Consider the following 25432-nt stretch of genomic DNA (forward strand, 5'->3'; position numbering starts at 1 on the left):
TGGGGTCTCAGACAGAGTTTTCTCTTGGAGGTGGTGCAAATTAAACCTGTGATCCTCCACACACAAACTATACACTCTGCCCCTAAGTCATGCATGGGCTATCCCAGGAGGCTTGATTCCTGAAGACTCATGTTTAAGTTACACATACACACCCCTCACTTCACAATATTATGTTTATTGTTGTTGTTCTGACCATCATGGTCATATCAACCACATGGGTTGCTCTGGTTTGAACATATCACACCAATCCTGGTCTGACTGCACTGGCTACCAATTAGTTTCCAGGCCCAATTCAAAGTGCTGGTTTTTACCTACAAAGCCTTAAATGGCCCAGGACCACAATACCTCAAGGACTGCCCATTTCCATATGAACCTACCGGGACCCTGAGATCATCTTCTAAGGCCTTTCTTCATGTGCCTCTTCCTCGAGAGGTCTGAAGGGTGGCAACACAAGAATTCTCTGAGTGGCTCCCAGTCTGTGGAATGCTCTCCCCAGGGAAGTTTGTCTGGCGCCTTCATTATACACCTTTAGGTGCCAGGCAAAAATATTCCCTTTTAACTAGGCCTTTGGTTGATTTGATTTACACCCTATGCTCTTTTAAAGTGTGTGTGTGTGTGTGTGTGTGTGTGTTGGAGGAATTATTGGGTTGTCATTTTTGTTTTTATTATGTACTTTGTTTTATATTTTGATTTTATTCTGTGAACCATCTTGAGACCCCCAGGCATAGGGCATTATATAAAATAAATAAATAGCAGCAGCAGCAGCAGCAGCAGCAGCAGCAGCAGCAACAACAACAACAACAACAACAACAACAACAACAACAACAACAACAACAACAACTCTACCTTAAAATATACCAGAAGAATACTACTATTAATAATATACGATATACAAAATGTTAGAACATTTTGCAATATATTTGTAAACTTGTGAGAACAGGAAAAGGAAGAAAGTAGGTCTGGGATTAAACTATTAAAAGCCAAGGGGAAATTAAGAAGACGATGGGCTTTGTTCATAACAATTTGAGGATTTCTGAAACACACACATTCCAAAATAGCTTGCCCTTCCTAACTTCTCCTTTTGTCGCTGGCGGGACCATGTATACTGACAAATGCAATAATTATCATGATGTAACACCCTTTGCTGGTTCCTTCACTTCCTTGACTTTAGCCTTCTGTAGCTAGGCATGAAATTTTAATCTAAACCTTTGTAAATAAAAAGAGTAGGACTGTCCTAGCCTTTCACAAGCCAAAAATGAAGTGTTTCATCATTGGCAAAAGCTGGAACTTCAGGCAATGTTTACTTTCCCTCCCTCCCTCCCTCCCTCCCTCTCCCTCCACCACTGACATAAAACTACACTGCTGCTAATGTCTTTGTTGGAAGCAGGCTCTCAAACTAATTTTTAAGTGATTGCATCAAAACCCAACTTAGAAACAATTAATTTGTGGTGGATGGGCTGTCACCGACAGCCGACAGCTGTGTCAGTCACCCGTGTTGTTAATGAGAAATTAGCATTCTTTTTTTATTTAAAACACCCTTACAGAGTATAGTGTAGCAAAGGCTTCTTTTCTGTGTGAGCTTGATGCAACAAACACTTTGCATTAGTCATGGGCACATACCCCTATATAATACAGGAGGCTCAGGTGCTTGTTGCTTAATATTGACAGAATTTTGGCACGGAACGGGAAATCAGAGAAAGCTTTTATGAGAGTCTGAAAAGCTGCCGTCTTTTCAAGTCTCATTCAAGACATGAAGCTTACAGGAAATAAGCTAGAAGATGACAAAAGAGCAGACCAGCAGAAAGAAGAACGTGTTGGCTTGAAGCTTGATTAATGGGATCCTTCTTAGTTCTTCCCCTGTTGTATTGCAGTGGGCAGCGTACCATTACAACCTGAAAGCCCCTTCTGGCAGTTTAACATGCCGTTCTATAATAACAGGAAACAAGCCATTTACAAAGGAGATGCAGGAAGGCCAATCATATCTGGCACATTTTTCCATATACTTATCCCATCAAAATGCAAAATGTTCTGCAAAAATGAAGCATGAGCAACAAATACCATTCATTTTGTGGTGCCCAGCAAATTATGGCACTGCCACCCATTCCTCTCCAGTACTTAGCTTTTATGTCTAATTACTGCCTCAACACACAGCAACCTGTACCAGAAATGGCTTTTTGAAATGATACGGCTATGTTCAACAAAGAGGTTCACCTTGCCCCCTCCCCCCACTTTAGTTTTTTAATGTATCAATTCCCCACTTGCTAAATTGACCAGCATGCTGTGGTCCCCTGCAGATGGGGGGGGGGTGTCGGTTTGTGTGAGTGTTACAGTCAGTGCTCGAAAAACAATACCTGCAAATTCAGTGCATTGTTTTGAGGTGTCACCTCTTTTCAGCAGGAAAAGTATCTCTCCCATGAGCAGAAGAATAAGAAAATATCAAAAGTTGTTATACAAGAGGGATTTTATTATCAGAAAATGACCCATCATTTTGAACATTAGAGTCTTCTGGGCCTCCTTTCATATGTGGTCTTCTTATTTTTGCCATGAATGCATGTTACTCCCTCATTTCTGAAGCATTTCCATCCAGCCAATGTAGTGATATGCTATCCTGTTGAAATTTTGTATGTCTGTTACAGACACTTAGGTATGTACACCAAGAAGGAGGGGGAGATAAGAATTCTGCAGTTTCTAGTACTTCCAGTTATTTATTTATTTTAAGATTTGAAAAAGAAACATCAAATATATTTTGTAGCCATGTTCCAGGATGGCCTCTGTAACAGAAGCATTTTAACAATGTCTAAAATCTGTTTAAGTTGTATAGCTTGGCTGCCTGGCAAGCATATAAAAGCTGTATACTCTGGCCCTGCCATCACTGGGTGTCAAGGGGAAAAATGTGATTGAATATTGTTATTTGGGGGGCGGAGACATTGTCCTGTGCTTGAACTATAGTAAGAATGAGAATTTAATGAGGACCATTGTAACAGTTTGAGGTAGTTAATGGATTTCTTCCCATCCTACCAGATTTTAGAACAGAACCAGTTCTGTTCTGCCTAGTTTTATGTTAAATTAGAGTTGATTGTAATGTTCCAAGTGGGATACCACAAGGGAAGCTCCAGTGTCTTAAAACATCTTGTTGGATTCGTTGATAAATGTCACTGTAATTACCACAGAGAAAGTAACATGGGCTCCAAAATTCTCAAAACAGCTTGGTAAGTGGCATGTCTTATTTCACAATTAGCTGCAAGTGGAAGTGCCTCTGTGTCTCTAAAACTGTAAGGTGGCCATGCCCTGCTTTCATTTGCATAAATAAGATTATTTGTTTTGGTACATCATGAACCAGCATGATGAGAACACAGGTAGGGAGGGGTTTCAAATGGATTGCCCCCATGTGAAATATATCAGACTCTGCCAGATAGTTAGTGAGACAAATAGATAGGTAGGTAGAGAGGTAGATAGATAGGTGGTTTTCCACAGTAACACATGAGAATAAACTAATTTAAACTTGGCATATCATATGAGAATGGTAAAATTATCTTCAAACAAATATGCAAAAGACTTAAAATGCAAATGTCAGACAGGTAACTGTTAACTTTTAACTATGGTATAGATTTATGTGAGCCTCAGATTCAAACACTTTCTTTCTTCTCACCAAACCTCCTGCATTGCCACAATGAAATCAGAAGCTTTAACTTCCTTCGTTAGCTAATCACAGTTTATCATTATGTCCAAGCCCAGAAAAACTGTGGTCAGTCACTCTTAACTTTGGTTTCTTGTGAAACAAGCCAACGTTATACTGGAGCTCGTGATGCTAGGTTGTTTCAATAAGCCATAGTTGAAATTATTCATAGGTTAGAGTGAGGGATCTAACACCAAAATATTGTTAACTGAAAATAGAAATAAAAGCTTCTGATCTCCTTTTTGCAGTAGTGTCATAGGAGGAAGGGAAAGAGCACATGACCAAGGCATATGCTCATGATTCTAAACCATAGTTTGGTGTTACAGCCAAAGCAAGCCATTACTTCCTCATATCTTTTTATGTAGATTATTTTCCTTTTTATGTGTGTCTGTTTTCTTTAAGGTCTCTTTTGAACCGAAAAGGCAGAGTCCACCTATTTTTATGGCTCTAATGTTCTGAAACATACCTGTTCTCTTTACCAGTTGCTGGTTCTTTATTTAACAAAAGGAATTTCCTGTAATAAATAAGGCCTGTAAGTGTTTGTCTCAATTATTTTTTTATTTTTTTAAGACAGGAGAGTATAAGACAGTGGAACATAAGGATAAATTCTAAAAATGAGTAGGAAAGGTCCTCTTTTCTAATCTCTTTTATTCTTCCAGAAAGCAGTTTTGTCAAGCAGAAATGTAATATAGTGATTGTTGTAAGGAACATGGCCTCAAGTGTTTCCTCTCCACTCCATTAACCAGAAGGGGCAGAGGGGAGAAACGTAACAAATGTACATTTCACACTTTAAAAGTGATAGAGGACATTTACTTTTTATGTCTTCCTCTTTGTCTAAAGCCCAAGTATTCTGTTTTTGTGGGTTTTTTCTTCATTTCCCCCCACTTTTCTTTGTAATCATTAAACCATGTCACTGATGTAAGAAACTTGCCTCTCCTGGACAAATAGATTGAAGTTCTAATCTCAGGCCAAGAGGCTTTGCCACCATCACCATGGATCAATAGAATATATGGGCCTTCAAGAACCCTTTGCATGGTATCCAAACCGTTGGCGCTTTGATTTATTATTGTTATTTTTACAAAACTCTCCTTGCAAACCTTTTATGAATGACTGTTCAGAATCCCCTTTGTATTCTGCAGTATAAATTGGATGAACTTAACTAGTATTGTGGACTCCAATGGAAAATGGTCATGGGCTGGAGAATTACATCTGGTCTGATTTCGTATTGAAATAAAACAAAATATCAAGACCTTTTTTGTCAGCTGAGGGTTGTTGTTTTTTTATAGCTGAAGTAACTCTGTATCTAGGGATAGGCCAATTTTTCATTCAGTCGTTATTTTTAGGTGAATCAGCCTAATTTACACCTCCTGGAATAATACACAGATTGGAACATAGTTATTCATAGAGTTTCACACTTCTCTGGGTTTTACAATAGTTCTTAGATTGGAAAATGTGACAAAATGCATAAGAATTTTGAGGATAAATTTATTTTGGAAATGTGAACACAGATACAAAATACAGATTTAAGTATAGATTTTCCTTCAAATAAGTTAGCAAATGATTTTTTTTAACTTCACAAGAGTAATGCAGAAATGTGAATAAATATATTTACAAACAAACACATGTGAAACTGACATAGACTGGAATTAGACTTATCTGTACATTCCTAACTATATGAATCACTAATGCTTAAAAATTGTGATCTTGTCCCTAAATCTGACTTTAAAATATTGTGATAAGTTTTAAATTATTTGAGGGAGGCTAAAAAGTGCTCAAGCAGTCTAATACTTATTATTATTATTATTTAGCTGAATGCTATGGATTGGTTCATAAGATGCTAAACTAACTTTGCAACAATATTTGTGCAGTAAATGATCTTCCAGAACAGACCTTAAGAAGCAAATCTGCTTGTTACCACATTCTGTGAAATTCTGTTATTATTTCATTTAAGCTTTTATTATTTCAGCATGTGGCAACTTATGGTTGAATCACATGGAGATTACTGCACAAGACCACTTCATTATGTGGAAATTAATTTTGAAAAGCCCCCTTCAATGTAAAATTAACATTATATATGTAATTGTTGTATGAAAATTCTTTTGATATATTATTTTATTTATTTTTGGCATTTATATCCCTCCTTTCATCAGTCGGCCTCAGGCTGAGAATGCATACATAAGTTAAAATAAGAAAAAATCAGTACCTCCAAACTGCAACTACAATAAAGTAACTAAAGCCAATAATTTAAAACAACCAGGGATAGCATTGCTCAGAAGCAAAGGACTACCATTTAAATTAAACAGCTCATAAATTAAATTAGGGCACTTACACAGTTACAGAACCTCAAACTGTCTCAAGGCCTGGTCAAAAACTAATGTCACTTTTCTACCTCATAAATAGTCACATGGCTCAACCCTAAGGTTAACTCAGTTCAAATAAAAGCTGGTTAATATATGCCACATATTTTCTGCATCTACCACAATCTGTTCCCCTGTCTGTCTTGCTCTACTGTCACTAGCTTCTAGTCTTTCCTATACCTTTTCTCATTGTCATCACATCACTACCATCAAAAAGCATAATTTTCAGGCTGTCTCAGAATATTTCACCTTAACATATCATGTTCCAGCTCTGCCTCAGTTTTTGATAAGCTCTAGTTCTCATATACTTGGAAGTAAGCTTCATCAAGTTCAGTGAGACTTACCCCCCCCCCCCCGGTAACCTTGTGGAGGACTGCAGCCTCAGGATGCTTATGATCTGTTAATTTCCTTATACAGCTGGTTTATATTCTATTCCATTCCCATCAATCCTTCTTTTTGGGGCTATTTGAAAAAGCAAGTCTGCCAATGGTACTATGCTTACAACATGTAAACATTGTCTTTCTGGTTGAGGGCATTGTGAACCCCTGAATCAAATATGGAAGGTAAGATGGGGACACAACATTTTGAGGGGCTCAAGTTCGGATGTCGAGCAGGCATCTCCATTTGACTAATTATGAAGATCTAATAGGGTTAAGTTCAAAATGGAGTCTTGGTAACTGGTAACATCCCCAGTCAGCATGGGTGAGGGTCACAGATGATGAGCATGATAGTCCAGTAACGTCTGGGAGCTCAAGGTTGGGAGAAGTTAAGAGTTAAAAGTCATCCACATATGGCTCTGAGAGAGAGAAGCACATTGGTTCCATAACATCAACTTCTGGATCTCCAAAAACCATTGTTTTTTTAAAAAAATCCTTTGTGGTATATTATATGAAATGCATGTGGGTAGTAAATGCTATTCTCCTCACATCCTTTTCTTTTTTTAATAAAAGAAAAAGATGGGGTGTTGAAAGAAAGAATTGGAACATGCTACTGCTGTTTCTTCCAGTTTGTCTCCTTCTTCCCTCTCCTTTGTCTTTTATGTACTTTTTCATTCTGGGGAAAGAAGTCTCCCAGGGCATTGACACTTTTGGATTAAAAAGCACTCGGCAAATATAGAAAGCTATAAGATCCAGAACCCTCTCGCTGTAAAGTTCAGGTTCTGACTATAACTTTTGACTTGTATCCCCACTAGAGTTCCAACACAGTTCAATCTTGAGGGTACAAAGGAATAGACTCTGGGGGAAAGCTTGTGTCTCAAATTATATAGCTTGTTTCCTTAGAGGATTTGAAGTAGGAAGAGTTGAAGACTTGGCAGATGGAATAACAAACTTAGTGGCATGATTGTGCTTTGTTAACAGCTTGTTAGTGAGCCTCACATTGAATTCACAGACAACCTATGTCTAGGATTGTGTGAAGCCTGAAGAGAACAAGCACTGGTCTTCTAAATGCATTCTCTGTAAGTAGAGTGGTGGAAGCCAGAGGCCCACTGCTGCTTTCATTCCACACCACGAAAGCTAGCGCCAGTGGCTTTATAAAGAGGTACCAAAAAAGTGTTCCAAGGAAAAGAAAGAGAAAGGGTAATTTAAAAACATTCCTGTTAGAATGGTGAGTTACACCCTCTTGAAATGGGGTGGTTTTTTTGGTAGTTGAATCATGACACACACACAAATTTGGAACTAAAATGGCCACAAAATGGAACCAAAATGAAAATGGAACTGAAATAGCCAGCCTCAATTTGCCCCCAGACAGTGGGATGATGAAATGGGGATGGCTATTTCAGCTCACCACTACTTTGATTAAGACAATACAGAGGAATGTGTATCTCAAACTTTGCTTTTTTAAAAAGGCCCCAATGCCAGAGCCTTGCCTTCTCTTACCGCAGAGAGAGGTGGTGGATGGTTGGTTCCATTTTGCTCTTCAGGCACAGAAAGTCTAGATCATCTCAGTTATAATACTGCAAGCTATGTGTTTTGTTTACATTTTATAGTATATCCCCCCTCACTTTCTTTTGTGCAACAGTGCACTAGCAGTCCTCAACATGCATCACACCAACTTTATGCAATGTTGCTGAACATCTGAAATTGCCCCCAGTCCTCTTCTACCAGAAAGATGGTTTATCTTTAGTAGGCTGCCCCCCCCCCCCAGAAGGAAGAGGGTTAAGTCCCACCTTCAGATTCAGGAATGGTTCTGCCTCCAGCTTAGGCTTTGTATTCATCATTGTCTGTACCCAGACACCAGCACTGACCTCTGCCTCCTCTCCATGCTACTTCTTCTCGGTTTTATGTGAGGCAGCAAGGACAGCATGGGGCCACTGACCAGACACCTGCTGCAGGCCTGAGCTTCTTTGCATCCATGCAAGCACAAAGCAGTCACAGGCCCTAATCACAATTGTGTCCCCACAATGTAATAGCTAAAAGTCACATTAAATCTAGTGACCAGTTTCCCAAGGGAATGATTTAGTGCATGGGTGGGGGACCTATTGCCTTCCAGGTGTTGTTGGACTACAGTTTCCATCAGCCCAGGCCTATGGGCATGGATATTGGAAGCTGTGGTCCCAAAACATCTGGAGGACCACATGTTATTGATGCCTGCTTTGGTGCATTACAGCATTAAACCAGCAGTAGGGAGAAAGACAACAATGAATGGATTGTAGCATGTAGTGGAGATGGAAAATTGTTGTTGCTGCTGCAGTCTTTGGGATATGTGCCTGTGCTCATCCTTCTTATCCTTGTTCTGCTATTTGGACTAAATATGATGGAGATTGGCAATACTCCGTAAGTGGTGTATAGCATCAGCCATATTGAATTAGTGTTCAAGGACCATCAGACAAACAAAATCAATCTCCCACCTTGAAGCATTATACCTTAAGTATATATTTAATCCCTCATTTATTTTGATATTTCTCCCTTTAATGATTGCTCACCTAAAGATTGCAACATCCTAGTGCTGGTTGTTGTACATGTGAAAGCTGGAATTACCCAACCTGGAGTAATTTTACCTTTCATTTCATTTTCTTTTAAACACCAGACAATTATTCGCACTCTCTTTATTAGACCATTTGTTCAGTGTGAGAGCTCACAAGGGAAGATGTCTGTTTTATGTATGCTTTTAATTAATAGTGGCTATGGACAGCAGGGAGTCAAAAAAGATTGTTGTGATGTACCGAACAATGTACTCAATTATCATAAGTATTTGCAGAAGGCACTTTGAAATCAAAAGACAGGTTACAATAAAAGAAAAAGGGAGAATGTTTTGATAGGACATAAATCATGTGGAAGGAGAAAAAATTCTACCTACACATTTATGTATACATGTTAAGTATGCTTACATCCTATAGATCACTGTCATAATAATTTAATTAGAACAGACAGTCACCCTATGCAGATGTTTGTTTGTTCAAGTTTATTTTTAACCCTCTTTCACCACAGATACCAGGGAAGTTGACAACATATGCACAATAGCCACAAATGTAATTATAAAGCTAATTAAAAAGATAATTAAAAATAAAACCATATCAATATATATGGGATAGCTCAGTTGGTAGAGCACAATACTCCTAATCTCAGGGTCGAGGGTTTGAGCCCTATACTGGCAACATATTACAGTGCTACCTCGGGTTAAGAACTTAATTCGTTCTGGAGGTCCGTTCTTAACCTGAAACTGTTCTTAACCTGAGGTACCACTTTAGCTAATCGGGCCTCCCGCTGCTGCCACCGTGTGATTTCTGTTCTCATCCTGAAGCAAAGTTCTTAACCTGAGGTACTATTTCTGGGTTAGCAGAGTCTGTAACCTGAAGCGTCTGTAACCCGAGGTACCACTGTACTGCACTGCAGGGGCTTGGACTAGATGACCCTCTTGGTTTCTTCCACCTCTAGAATTCTTTGGTTCTATGATTCAAGACAAAGATATATAACCAGCCTTATATAAGCGAACAATAGACCTTAGCAAATCTATTCCCCCCAAAGATAGGGTTGCCATATTACCAGAGGTAAAAATCAGGACATTTTGCCAATTTTTAAAAATTCCCCCCAATGGTAATTTCCCTGCCTGTCAGCTCTGCAAGCTGCCCCATCCCCTCCTGCTTGCGGGAGGGAAAGGGCAGCTCAGTGGATGGGCAGAGCAGACATGCAGGGAAGAAGCTTTCCTGGCTGTGAGCTCTGCTTGCTCCCTGACTCTCCTTCTTTTGTGCACTGAGCCACCCGCACCCAAACCAAAGCCAGGACCAGAGCCTGAACCTGAACCACCAGTACACACACAGGCACAAAATTAAACCCCCCACAAACCTGGACATTTGCTTCTAAATTTACCCCCCCCCCCGCCCCGGATGGGCATGTAGGCCCCCGAAAGAGGACATGTCTGGGATTTCCCAGATGTATGGCAACCTTACAAAAGAGTTACGTGAAAATGTGTCTTTTTAAGTGGGAGGAGGAATCATATATCAATGGCAGTGCACTGCAGAGGGAGGGAGGGAGTTTCATAAATCCATCCCCATCCTGAATTACCACACCAGAGGCAACATATATCCATAGAACAAGGAGAGACTATCCTGTAATCTTAAAACCTGGGCTGTCTTGTATAAGGTGCCCATGAACTTGGGGTTTGAAGACCAGCAAAACTGGGGACTCTAGGTTGAGAAATGCTGCTCTAACCACTACACCACACTGACTCACTTGGCGTTAGGTGATAGGTGAAAATAATGTTGTTTTATTTTCTCATGCTTAGTTTTAATTCAGTCTTGATTAATAATAACTGCTGGTTTTAAATTCTTATTGTGGCTTATATTTTTGCTGTCTTTGTTTTTGTTTTCTGTATAGATATCATGTTGTCCTAATAATACCTATTTCTTTAATTTGTGAATTGCTTTAAGCATTTGTATTAAGGTGAGGTAAATGGATAAACAGATGGAAATGCTTTCTATATGTTTTCAGTATAAATTGAGGTTACTAATGTAGCAATGTGTCCACTGACCTTGAATGTGTTCTTTTGTTTATTGCATGTCAGTATCATTGCTGAAGGTACATAGTGCCTACTAAAGAGGAAGAAAAATTGCTGGGAATCTGAATAATGAATACAAATGGGAAAGCATAGACAAAAGGAAATGAGATGGGCTACTCTCTCTATAGAGAAGAACGCTTCAAACAACCCTTTGTAAGTGCAACACTGGCTTAACATTTTTCTTTAAAAAGTTCTAAACAAACCTTATTAAGAATAACAAGTTCTAGCTCTAGGCCAGGAGTAGGAAAATCTATGGCTCTCCCGATATTGCTGGACTACAGGGACCATCATTCCTGACCATTGGTCTTGCTGTTTGGAAGTAAAGGTCCCCTGGATGGTTAAGTCCAGTCAAAGGTACGGCACTCAGCTCCATTTTCAGGCCAAGGGAGCCAGTGTTTGTCTACAGACAGCTTTCCGGGTCATGACCAAACTGCTTCTGGTGCAACGGGACACTGTGACAGAAGCCAGAGTACACAAAAACATTGTTTACCTTCCTGCCACTGTGGTACCTATTTATCTACTCACATTGATATGCTTTCAAACTGCAAGGTTGGCAGAAACTGGGACAGAGCAATGGGAGCTCACCTCATCACACGGATTTGAACTGCCACCCTTCTGACTGGCAAGCCCAAGAGGCTCAGTGGTTTAGACCACAGTGCCACCCATGTTTTACCAATGTGCAGAAGCACACGTTGGGATAAACTAAAAACTGCACAGAATTGGTCTCCCTGCAATCATATGTGTAAGCACATCAACAGCAAGTTCACCTCTGCTACAGTCTTTTGTCAATGGGCATGTGCACATAGATATCCAACGTGCAAACACACTGAAGAAACACAAAGATGTCCTTGCATGTTTCTAGAGTTTTAGAAAGCATCTGAGTTAAATCAGAATTAAGTAGGAGAAAAACCAGGGGCACAGTGAGTATGTGGATGAGATACAGCCACGGAATGTGGGTGGGATCTGATCATCCATCTAGAAAAACACAATGTCTGAAGCAACCTTATATTTCACGTGAATAATTTACATGGGTGTAAGCTCACTTCTGAGTAAGCATGCAGCCTATAACTCTTTCTTCCTGGTGGAGTTTCATCATTAAGGAGCATAAGACAAGAGACATTTTATTTATTGTTTTGGATTTCCTCCAAGCAGAATGTATTGTTTTCATTGGGGAAGAAGAAATGAAAAGTATGACTTCAGCATCCCATAAATCTTTTGTCCATTTTGTTCCTAAGATAGAAAGCATCAAGGAAAAGCAAGAAAAGAGCTGCTTGAATGTTAACATAATGAATTCAATACTTTTTATTGGTTTGTTTTTGTTTTGTTATGTATTTTGTGTTCTCATTTTGTATTTTTATATTGTGACCTACCCTTTGATCTTTTGATGAAGGGCAGTATACAAATATATATATATGGAAAAATTTAACAGCCAGATTATCAATCAATATATCCATTTACATTTCGTCCCCTTTTTTATAGAGATGGGGGGATCAGCCTATTTCCATTCCATGCCTGTTTCACATGTATTCATTTCTAAGCCCATTGTGTTCCATTTCCCGTGGATTTTTTGTTAACATGAATGAAATTTGTGCATTTAAATTATACTTAATTTTATATGTTCTTTTGTCCTAAAACAGTTTTTTTGGGTAAGGTTTTGTGTGCATTTATCCTCTAAAATATGCATTATGTATGCATTTTCCCATTAAAAAACATTTCAATGCATTCTAAAAAGCAGAACTGCATCCCAAAATTCAGAGAAGTATATATTCTGATTGTTAACTCTTTTCTGATCCACATATGAGTCCAGGAACTGTAAATTAGGAACTTGAAAATGAGAATGAAGCAAACTTCTCTTCCATTCCTAACTGTGTAGTCACAAAGTTAGCTCACAAAGAACAGGTTGGCAGACCTTGCACTTTAATATACCATCTCTAAGTATGTCTAAGTCTGGAGAAACCCATTGACCAGACTAAGCCAGATTTTAGGCAGTGTCCCTTTGTATGCAATAATACATTGCTCTCTCCTCACCAGCCCAGGTGTTAGCAGGCAAAGAATCTGGAAAATTACCACTCATATGAGCTAAGGAGAGGGCCTTCGGAGAATGTTCCTTCCCTGCCATTGCAGGAGCTTACAGTTTAATGCTTTAATAGGTGATTCCAAATCCTGATTTAGTTTCCTGTGACATATATTTTTATTTCAACACTGTTGACCACTCGCAAAATCCATGCTTATATATGGTACAATGTGTCAACTGTGAAAAGTTAAAGCCAAATAAATTATTGTTAGGAGATCTTATGTGGATTCCACAAACAGGTCTATTTATGTTTCTCTGTCTGCTTTTGCACCTGGCTCCACCCACTGACATATGGCTTCCAAAAGGTTGACTATGACCAAATGTGGCCCTCAGGCTGAAAAACAGGTCCCTGATTCTGCCCCAACCCCTTGAACCACAGCTGCGTTTCATTTTTCTTTCTTCCGATAGATGCTTAAAATCTCAAAGGCATATGGTGGAACTAGCTGTTTCTATAGGGAACTATTTAAATGCTGCTTTGCACTTCTTATTTGTCCTTTCTACAGGGAATAGAAGAGCAAGCAGAAAGAACAATAAACAAGCACATGCACAAGGAAATTCCCTATGGAGGCAACAAATACAATTCAGTATGGAGGACTGTCATCCAGATGACAAGCAGAGACATCGCAAGCATGGGAGAATTCCTTAAGGTGAATTTGAGGTCTGTACGTAGGACGCCAGTAAGGACCTCTGTGCCAATGAACTGTCATTTAATCTTTATGCATCAGTGTCAGCACTGCTTTAATTTCAAATCTGAGTTGTACACAATGTCATTCAGCATGGAAGAGCCTTCACAAAAGAGCTGAGGGTGCTGATTCTGCTTTTTGGCTTAGGAACCTATAGATGACATAGCGACATAGGGAAATGTGGGGGGGGGGGTAGACAAGTTGAGTGCAACAGCAATATAAATGCTTAGTTGATTTCCCACCCATGGGGGTATATATGGGGATGGGTCAGCGCTCCTGGTATAAACACTTAAATGGGTGGTTGTTGTTACTCAAAGAAATCATGGTGGTGTACATAGATGCTTTCCCATTTCCTTCTTTTTTAAAAAAAAAATGTTTACAGTAATCATTTTTTTGATACAAACATCAACCGCAAAAGACACAAACAACAAAAACCATAACAACAATAATAACACAATTTGACAATTCAGATTTGAATACAGTGATATACCTACGACTACATCTTTTTAAACAATATTTTCCTACCTCTCTCTCCTCCTCCTACTTCCCATTTCATCCTTGAAACAAGCTTGTGAGGCTCAGAGACAGTGACTGGCCCAAGGGCACCAAGTGAGCTTCATGTCTGAGTGTGGATTTCAAATCCTTTCTGCTCAAAAATGTGTGTGTGTGTGTGTGTGTGTGTGTGTGTTGTAGTCGTTATGGGGTATTAATAAATAACAGAAACAAGTGAATATATTGTTTGCTTTTCAACTATTTAAAACTTGAGTTTATCCAGATAGGAGCATCTGAACAGAATTGCTGTAGATCTTAAATCACTTTTGACCCTTTCCAACTGAAATGCCAACACTCATCTTGCACTGAATGTAGCAACCTAAAATCAGACCTGCAATACATGAAACTTGACTTCTCTATATGCTTCAGGGTTGGCATCAGGCACTCATACCTTTAGCAGCCATGTGTCAGACAAATAATAAACAGAGTAAGTCTCTTCTGGGGTGGAATTACAGTTATGGAGCCGATATTCTGTCTGTTGGAAATTGCTTAGTTGCGTGCTGAGGTCCCCCAAAACCCCTACCCCAATAACTCAGACATCACACATAATTTTTGTTTAAGGTTTTTGGCATAATTTTGGCCACAACTTTATTTGCATACAAATTGAGAGTGGTTGCTTAGGCATTGGTTAAGACTATCTGTCACCCTCCGCCATGGGGGACAGCACTGACTCCCTAGTCAGTCTCGGAGGAACACGGGACAGAGTCAGCGGGAGCTGCGTCACAGGCCCTCAGCTACTCCGCGCATGCTCCTTGAAGCTTACGCGGCCCGCACCCTGCCGTCAGGGTTTGGACGAAGGGGATGGTAAGCTTCAGAATTCCTTTAACGGAATACCCGTCAGCAGCAGCATTGGAGGGGCAGGCACAGCCAATCCATACCCCTCCACCAACCAATTTTAACCAATGCCTAACCGCCAACCTTACAAGTTGTGATGATTTGCTAAGCAGTAGGCAAAACCCAAAAGGCACGCACTAATCAGCCAATTGGACAAATTCCTACTGGGCCCCCGCACCAATGCGAACGACCCCATGACAGGCAGAGCAAGGTCAAAGCGAAAGCCCAATCAAGGGAGGGCGGGCGGGAGATCCGATGTCCACAGCGAAAGAGAAAGAGAAAGCTGTGGACCTTGCATATATAAGGGCATTGATCCCACCCCTAAATTGGCAACATCAAATTTACCCCAGTAACAGCTTCATCCAATCTGCTCCAGGCCATTGCCATCAATGGCCTGGTCACTAACTGAGGGTTTTGTTCGGCCCCATCCGCAACACGTGCTCTCTCTTTTTTAAGAGAACACGCTTTGCGTGCTGAGGTCCCCCAAAACCCCTACCCCAATAACTCAGACATCACACATAATTTTTGTTTAAGGTTTTTGGCATAATTTTGGCTACAACTTTATTTGCATACAAATTGAGAGTGGTTGCTTAGGCATTGGTTAAGACTATCTGTCACCCCCCGCTATGGGGGACAGCACTGACTCCCTAGTCAGTCTCGGAGGAACACGGGACAGAGTCAGCGGGAGCTGCGTCACAGGCCCTCAGCTACTCCGCGCATGCTCCTTGAAGCTTACGCGGCCCGCACCCTGCCGTCAGGGTTTGGACGAAGGGGATGGTAAGCTTCAGAATTCCTTTAACGGAATACCCGTCAGCAGCAGCATTGGAGGGGCAGGCACAGCCAATCCATACCCCTCCACCAACCAATTTTAACCAATGCCTAACCGCCAATCGAGCTCTTACGCTCGCCGCCAACCACTCATAAATTAAGCCACACCCTCAGCCTGGACACCATAGCATCCAACCACACATCATTCCCCACTGGCGAGAGATGAACCCCGTCATCCCTATAAAACTCAATCGCCTTGAATGAAATCAAAGGGTGAGGGATCACAGACCCGCCCAGATTCACCACCAGCTTGCTTGCCGCGGAATTAATCCGCTTCCTTACACGTTCGGTGGCAGCTGGGCAAGGACTACCTCCCCAAATGCGGCGTTGCAATAGCTGTGACCAAATTATCTTAGTTGACGGCACCAGTGCCGCCAGCTCCCCAAGGTCCTGTAATATGGCAGCGCGCAGCCCGTAGCAGGAAGAGGAAACCATATCGTTCTCCCCGAGCTGCACCACGATCGCTGAAGGAGGGCCAAACTGGAAGACACGCCTTCGCATGAGAGGTAAGAATTCCCTCCACAGCATCCCCCTTCTGGAGATCCAGGAAACTTGTACGTGCTGCGGAAATCCCAGGCCATCACCCAGTCCGGACTGGCGAGCTCTGTCCGCAGCCCAGTGCACAATACTGTGCCCTACTATCCAGATACGGATAGCAGCCCGACCTAGGGTTAAAACACACACATGTAAGTACAACAACACATTATTTCCGCACATAGACTCTGAAAGCATCCGATCTCCACCGACCCAGGTCCTTTATCCTCTTTGCTGACAAACCCCAGTGGGCAGCAGTTGTAGCCGCACCAATCCTAAATGAATGAGGGGCAAATTCGGAAGCCGGAAGGCCGCAAGCCGCCACGGCTTTACGCAACACGCCAGTAAACTGTTGTCTCACCAGTGGGCGGCCATTTTCGTGAATGAACAAGGGCCCTTCACCGCCAGGACGCAAGGCTAAATACTTCGTAAGATCTTTCACAGGGCAAGGGCCACTTTCACCAGTCGCAGGGAGCGTAATAACAGCGCCCCTGCCTAGTTGGTCCGTCTTCGAATTCCTGACATTAACCTGCAGGTCCATTGAAGACACACTAACATCCTGCATTAGCAAACCCCTTGAACCTCCATCCCGTTTGGGCTCAAGGACCACCTCCCCGACTCTGAGAGCCCCAAAGAAAGCTAACGAAAAGGCTGCTGAAAATAGCCGAGCCTCAAATTTTGACCAACAGATGCTCCGCAGCTTGGCCCGCATCTGCGCCAGTAACTCAAATGTAATGGGCCGTCTGGATATGGGCCTGGAAGGGGTGAGTCGCCCCCATCCCTCCAGGGCCCTCCGCACTACAAACTTCCCACACGGATCTTTGTTAAAATATGACTTATTAAAAAAGGAAATTGCTGCGGAGTGCAGACGTAGGGTCCTAGCTGCCCGACGCATCTGGAATAGATGTGCCAGATACCGGAGTACCTGAGAGGTGGAATGGGAGGTGGTAACTTCCCCCGCTGACTGCCCACTAAATGATAAAAAGTCCGCCCAGGCCTTTTCATAGGACCTCAAGGTAGAAGGTGCAACAGATGCAGCTACTCCCTGTAAGACTAAGTTCTGCCAATGTTCCAGAGATGATCCGGGAAAATTTCCGGACGGTCTCGAGCCACTGGCACCAGGGACCTGAAACGCTCCATCTGAAAACGGGACAGAGCATCAGCAATTTCGTTAGAAATTCCCGGGACAAAACGGGCAGAAAACACAATGTTAAAACGCAAGCAATGCAAAACGAAGGCCCGAAGAAGGGCAGATACCCTAGGGGATCGTGAAGACTGCTTGGCCAGTACATTCACCACCGCCTGGTTATCGGTCCAGAAACAAACACGATGATCCTTGAAATGCTCGACCCATAAGTGCACTGCCACTACAATGGGAAAAAACTCAAGAAAGGTTAGGTCCCGAGTTATAGCCTGCCCCCGCCAAGCAGGGGGCCAGCGTTCGACACACCACCTGCCGTCCCAGTACAATCCGAACCCCAAGGACCCCGCAGCATCAGAATGCACCTGGAAGTCATTGTGGAGGTTCAAAGTGTCCTGCCACAATGACACCCCATTGAATTCCTCCAAGAATTCCAACCAAATAGCAAGGTCAGCCCTTACCTGAGCAGGAAGGCGCACCCTGTGATACGGGGCCTGTAAACCCGAGGTAAGCCTGGCCAAGCGGGAGCAAAATGGTCGCCCTGGGGAGACCACCCTGCAAGCGAAATTCAAATGGCCCAGCAACGACTGGAGCTGCCGCAAAGAAACCTTCTTTAAGGGAATCATATCCTCAATAACCTTTCTCAAATTGATTATTTTCTCAGGCGGCAGGCTGGAGGTTTGAGCTACGGTATCTAACAAGATACCCAGATAAGTCAGCTGCGTAGAAGGACCCTCGGTCTTACCATCCGCTAAAGGGACACCCAGATCTTCCGTTAAGGAAGCGAAGGCCTGTAATAACACTACGCAGTCCCCAGTATTGCCAGCCGAGGCGACCAAAAAATCATCGAGATAATGCGTGACACCACTCAGGCCGGTCCTTTCACGCAAGGCCCACTCCAGGAATGAACTAAAACACTCAAAAGCCGCACAGGCAACTGAGCAGCCCATGGGCATAGCCTTGTCAAAGTAGAATCCGCCTTCGAACTGAAATCCCAGCAGCCAAAAATCATCCGGATGAATTGGCAGCAGCCGAAATGCTGATTCAATATCGCATTTTGCCAATAAGGCGCCTGGTCCAAATTTCCGAATCATCTTGATCACGTGATCAAGAGAAGCGTACTTCACAGAACAAAGCTCCGGGGGAATCGCATCATTTACTGATGTGCCTCTAGGATGTGAGAGATTATGAATTAGGCGAAATTCCCCCAGAGCTTTTTTGGGAACTATACCCAGAGGAGAAATGTGCAAATTGGGAAAAGGGGGGGCCGCGAAAGGACCGGCCATGCGGCGTAAAGCTAATTCTTTACCAATTTTCTTACGCGCCACCTCTGGCATATCCCTTATCGATTTTTGGTTCGCCGGGTTCTTGGCAACCGGGGTAGAGACCACCGGGATTCTAAAACCTAAAGAAAAACCGTCACGCAAGTAGGACGCCGATTTGGCATCAGGGTATAACTGCAACAACGATAGTAGCGGCTGCAACCTTACCGGGGTATAAGCCAAGGAGGAAAGCATACTACTTTCCCGCTCCCGCGGCAGGGGCTTGGGCAGCGGCTTTCGGGGGCTGCTGAGAGCCCCCTCCTTTCCGAAAGGGGCGGCGACCTCTCATGCACACGGATGCGGAATGGTTCCCTGAACACTTGTCGCACATATGTGCGTATTTACAGGATTGCCGTGTGCAAGCGCCCCTATTGAAATCCCAGCAGCACGGCTTACGGCCCAACCTTGTCGGGGCAACCTTGAATTTCTGGGTATCAGGGACCTTCTTATCAATACGGGGGGCCACATAAGTGGTCCAGACATCCAAGTCCTTCCGATCCCAGCGGGCCGTAGGGATCGTGGCCGCCCTACGCCTAAAATTCTGGTCGTAAGCTAGCGCAGCAGTTTCTCCGGCCATTGTGAAGGCGGAACGGACTATGGATAGATACACCCATAGATGCAAGGATCTCCTAGGATAAGCCGCAGCCACAACTCCAGCAAAAACCTGGAAACTATCCAACCATCGCTCAAAAGTCCTATCAGCCTTTGCGATGACCGTCCGCTTCTTTGTAACAGGGGCCCCTATCCAGGGGCTCCTGGCCTTCCAACGGAGGGGCTAGGCTGAATATATCAACATAGCGGCCATCCAATATCCTAGAACGCAATTTAGCTGACAGGTGAGCCCCCGGAATAATATGCCTGTCCGAGTTGGTGGTGACTTTTACGTCGGGCACCAGTACCCCTTCAAGGCAGTCTTGTACCGCCCCATACCTAGCCCTATGAGAATTGGCCCTCCGTTCCCAAACCCATTTTGGAAGCCCCGAGGTTTCACCGAAACCCCAGTATAGCTTAAGGGGCGCTTCCTCGTCACTACTGGAACTCTGGGAAGAAGTACCTGATGAAGAGGACGAGGTGCCTTTACGTCTCCTCTTGGCACGCCTCCTGGAGCTTTTCTTGCGGCGGCGATGCCCGCCCGACGAGGTCCTCGGAGGGAGAGGGAGGCTGTCCTCGACCGACGACTCTGATGCGTCGTCCTGCTGCGAAGTGGCTGGAAGTGACTGGAAAGACACAACCTGTGAATGACCAGGGATCGAACCCCCCGCAACTGGGGGCTGCACAGGTGAATCCCGCGTAACGTGACCCCGGGCTGATGCCCTCCTCCTGGCCCCGACCCTGGACGGAGCCCGACCCCGTGGCACAGCAGCCTGGGACACGGATTGAACCGGGGACCGAGCCTGTTGCACGTCAGGTAAGTAGCCACCGGCTGGCAAAGGCCCTCTCTCCTCTTCACTGGATGATGACGGTGGGAACGAAGCGCCCACAGGGGGAGCCGGCATAGCAGAAGAGGTCGACGGGGTTGAGCAGCGACGCATCACACCATCCAACTCCGCCTCCATCCTTGCCAGAGCCACCGGGTCGCCAGCCAAACTAGAGGCCATGGATTGGAGGCGTGTCAACGACCGGCCAGGTTCAGGAGAACGTAAGGCCTGAGACGGGCCTCTTATAGGCCGCTTTGCAGAGCGGGCGGGACCCGACTTCCTTGTTGCCTTCTTTGGGGCCATTCCTACTGCTGGTGTAAAAGAAAGGTAAACTTAAACTAAATAAAATAGAAATTGAAAATCACAAAATTAAAATAAAATTAATAACAGAGATTATTGTAAATTAACGTTAAAACAACAACTAAAACAAAATTTAATTGGATACCCAGCGGCAGCTGACAACCCAACCGGCACCACTTCTCGATGGCGTGGCGGCACTTAAAGAAGCCCGGCAATAACTGAAGACACCAGGAAACAGGAGGCAATTCGGCCCACGCAATATATCAACATCCACTAGGGGCCGCCACCTATTAAAAGAAAAAATTCCCTGCAATGCACCTTGCAGCCACTAGAGGCCGCCACTCAATTACTGGCAGGCCCTGCTATTACAGGGCCTGACCACTAGATGTCCCAACTCCGATAGAAGAGGCGAGATGGTGCTCCCGCAAAATGCCTGGAAAAGAAGAAGGCAGCCAGGGGAATTCACCCTGAGGCGAGGTGAGTCGCTCCAGGCCCCAAATACCCCCCTGGCACCCCCAAAGGCCCACGAAAATATGGGGGAGGAAAAACACGACCCCGGCCGGGCCAACTAGGCCGCAGCAGGTGAGGGCCGCAGGCCCACCACAGGGCCAGCGATTCCCGGCGCGGGGCGGCCCACCGCGCTCGCGCTCGCGGATCGGGGCCTCCACCAGGGTCCGGGAAGGCCCGTTAGCACTGTTGGGGGGGAACAGGCGGGCGGAGGACGGCCCCCCCCCAGCCGCGCCGACTAGGCCGCGGCTGAGCCTCGTTGCCCGCAAAGCCCCCGGAAAACGGGCCACGACGCCCGGCACAACGCGGCCCACCAATCACGGCGGCCGCGCGCCGCGCGCCGGGATCTGGGCCTCCCAAGGGCCTCCCAAGGCCCGTGGAAAATGGGGGCAAGTGAGGCGGGGGAGGACAGGCTCCGACCGGGCCGACCAGGCCGCGGCGGAACCGCGGCGCCCGCAGGCCCACACGCGCCGGGCAGTCGTTGCCCGGCGCGGCACGGCCCACCGGCCGCGGCGGCCCCGCGCGCGATCCGCGCCCGGGGATCACAGCCTCCCCCGGTGCTCCTAAAGGCCCGATAGTATATGGGGGGGCGAGCAGGCGGAGGACAGTCCTCAGCCGGGCCGACTAGGCCTCGGCAGAGCCGCGGCGCCCGCAGGCCCACGCGCGGGATCTGGGCCTCGACAGAGGCCTACTCAGGCCGATTACCAGTGGGGGGGTGCAGGAATAACAGGGGCCCCCGGAGGGGGGAAAAGGCTGATGCCCACCTGGCCCAGGCCCTCCGGCTCGGCCGAGAACCGGGCCGTAAGCCACCCGGGGCCAGAAGCCTCGTCCCCCCCCCTTCTCAAGGGAAGCAATAAAGCTCAGGGCTCTCTCTAACAAAAGGGGGTATGGAAAGAACCAAAGAGGTAAAATAAAAAGAAGAGCAATGCTAAAATTAGAAAAGGGGGAAAGAAAAGAGCAAAAGAGTGAAAGAGAGGCCAAAAGATTATACAACCAAACTCTCGCTGAATTCACTCGGTGCAGATCCTGCTGTCCACAGCGAAAGAGAAAGAGAAAGCTGTGGACCTTGCATATATAAGGGCATTGATCCCACCCCTAAATTGGCAACATCAAATTTACCCCAGTAACAGCTTCATCCAATCTGCTCCAGGCCATTGCCATCAATGGCCTGGTCACTAACTGAGGGTTTTGTTCGGCCCCATCCGCAACACGTGCTCTCTCTTTTTTAAGAGAACACGCTTTGTAAGCAAGCACAGTTTGTGACATTGCACAGTAATCTTACAGGGCTTTTATGTTAGGGCATCCTTAGAAACAGCAAAACAAAATATACCACAAAATGCAGCTTTAAAGCAAACTCCAAATTATTAATAACAAATTAAAATTTCATCTTAAAAATTTGTATATTGCTGTGAGAAAAGGAAGCGAGGGTGAAGGCAGTCACATGCTGCTTGTTGACTAAATTTGCTCAATTGTGCTATTCCAATTACTGCAGAGAGAAAGCTAATCCATTTTAATGAAATTATTTTCAGGAGCAACTTGCCTGCTTGTATTTGAACTCATTTTTAAAAAGTGGAAACTGAGAAAACAAAACAAACGTGGATACTTTTATAAAAAAGAGAGAGAGCAGTGAAGTCCAAGATGACTGCTATAAAGATATCAAATAGACGAACAATGTCCTCATTACCTACCACGAACTGAGCTTCAAATAACCATAATTAATAGTTGTGCAATTGCTCTCAATCATTTTGACACTTTACAATTTCAATATGAAAAGCTGACTTTCTTGAAGGATAATGCTGGTCATTGTAAATTGCCAGTTAGGATGCAATCCTGAATACACCCTCTCTCTTTTTCTAAATTGAACAATATTTGCAAATCAGTACAGCTAAAATATAAAGTATGTTCTCCTTTGTATTTATTTATTTTTTAAAATAAAGACAGACATGATCTACATTTTATGCAAGCAAAACTATTCCCAAACATGGTGAGCAAATAGGCTTTTGGTCATATGCCATGTTTTGTTTTGTTTTAATTCAGAATTAGAACATAATTTCTCTATGCTATAACAAAGAAGGGAGCTTCTATATGGCTGTTGTTATTATCATTGCATTGTTCAGCCCAAGTACCGTCAACCTTTTTACAAGAAGCAAAGCTTAATTGTAGCATCAAAATATGGTGGCATTAATGGGCCATCTAAGGTTGTGTATTCCATTATAACCACAATCATGTATTAATTTTCCAATTTAATCCTTTTGTTAATATCCTCTCTATCCATTTATCTTTCTTGGAAACAAAATGTCAAAGCCACTCTGATTCCCCCGCCATACCTGCTTTGGCCCTCTATTTCAAACATCCCTTCCTTTCTTTAAGATTTGAGAAAACTCTTGTGGAAACAAATGCAGGATAATGCATGAATAAATCTGAGTGGACATTTAATATTGTAAAATGTGTAAATTTATGTGTAAATTTATGCAAAATTGGAATGAGTAAATTATCCAACAAAAAATGGGCATGCATTTTTCACCTATACTATATATATGTACTATATATACTATATATACTATATATATGTTAAACTATATATGTACAAAGAGATGTTCAACTCTGTCCTGGCACCCCAGTTCTGATACCCTCCTTGCTGCTGTCATTTTAGCGCTAGGCTAAAACGTTTAGGTTTTGTGTTTTTTTGAAAAGAATTGTATGTTAGATTTTAAATGTTTATATCCATAACCCTGAAAGACATTTTTATACCCAAGTGTGAGATATAAATTCTGAAAATAAATAAATAAATACAATAAACCTCCTCTCTGAACATTTTACCCTATGATATAGCAAGCATACTTTCAGAATCCTACTTAAGAGGAAGAGGTTGCAAGGTAATGGATGAATGGGGGAGGGCTTAAGCAATTCTTAAGCAACCTCTTCCTTTCATTGTTTTCTGCACTTCCCTTTCTGCTGCTTTCCTACTGAGGATTTATTCAGATTACTGCTTTAGAGCACAGTGAAGTTGCTGCTTTTTCCTGGCGCATTCACAGCTCTGTGACCACCCATAACTGTTCACATAAGCATGGCTAATTAAATAGTGTAGTAGTAGTAGTAGTAGTAGTAGTAGTAGTAATAATAATAATAATAATAATAATAATAATAATAATAATAAATTATTTATACCCCAGCCACTCTAGGCAGCTCCCAACAGAATATATAAAAAAGCGACAAAACACCAAACATTAAAAACTTCCGTAAACAGGGCAGATAGTTGATTATTTCCTGGACATCTGGTGGGAGGACGTTCCACAGGACGGGCACCACTACCAAGAAGGCCCTCTGCCTGGTTCCTTGTAACCACACTTCTCACAGTGAGGAAACTGCCAGAAGGCCCTCGGAGCTGGACCTCAGTGTCCGGGCTGGATGATGGGGGTAGAGATGTTCCTTCAGGTATATTGGGCCGAGATCATTTAGGGCTTTAAAGGTCAACACCAACACTTTGAATTGTGCTCAGAAACGTACAGGGAGCCAATGTAGGTCTTTCAGGACCGGTGTTATATGGTCTTGGTGGCCACTCCCAGTCACCAGTCTAGCTGCCGCATTCTGGATTAGTTGTAGTTTCCGGGTACTGCTGGTGAAGGGCAGGTAATAGATTTTATTAATATTATTCTACACAGCAGTATAGGATGGCTTTACCCTATGCCAAGGCTTCCACACCTTGGCTAGAGATGTATTAGGAATGGCTTAGGACTCCCACCATGTGAAGCTGCTTTCAGAACACATCAAACAGTAATATCTTATAACAATTACAGAATATATATGCATTTTGGATAACATCATGTGAACACACAATTAAAAACCCAGCCCTGGAAATGCAATGAGCAAATGGCAGTGTAAACAGAGCCCAGGATCCTTAGACCCAGACTTGCCAGGGGACATCTAGTTTAATCCTAATGTGTAGGAAAGAAGCTTATATCAAAGAGGATTAGAAAGAGAGAGAGAGTAGGGGGCAACAGGATCAAAGAGATGACAAGATGGAAGTGTAAAGAGAGGTATCTGAGTTGGACAGCAGGATGGTGAACAAAAATAACCCTTGCAGAGAGGAAGTCACAGGGAGAAGAAGACTTGAGAGGATTGAGACTACAGACAAACAGAAAGAGTACGAGCGCTCACAGTCAGGGTGATTGCTGAGGGCATAGAAAACTTAGAAGGAAAAACGGAAGATT

General features: G+C 43.7%; 2 long non-coding RNA genes across 3 annotated transcripts; one reads left to right on the plus strand and one right to left on the minus strand.

Annotated features, from left to right (window-relative positions):
- The first annotated feature begins 775 nt into the window (after positions 1-775).
- LOC310705648 lies at positions 776-22850 on the plus strand. 2 transcript variants are annotated; one of them, XR_014525423.1, is made up of 5 exons: positions 776-898; positions 9462-9502; positions 11035-11181; positions 13606-13760; positions 22751-22850. It is a non-coding gene; the product is annotated as an uncharacterized lncRNA (long non-coding RNA). The 2 variants fall into 2 exon arrangements; XR_014525424.1 differs by lacking the exon at positions 22751-22850 and having other exon boundaries at positions 13606-13934.
- Positions 14264-23911, minus strand: LOC310705662. Its single transcript, XR_014525440.1, has 3 exons — positions 23783-23911; positions 22457-23745; positions 14264-14825 (listed from the first exon to the last, which is right to left on the minus strand). It is a non-coding gene; the product is annotated as an uncharacterized lncRNA (long non-coding RNA).
- Positions 23912-25432: the final 1521 nt, after the last annotated feature.

This window comes from Podarcis liolepis (genome assembly GCF_965112155.1).
Source record: "Podarcis liolepis genome assembly, chromosome: 4".
NCBI classification, from domain to species: Eukaryota; Metazoa; Chordata; class Lepidosauria; order Squamata; family Lacertidae; genus Podarcis; species Podarcis liolepis.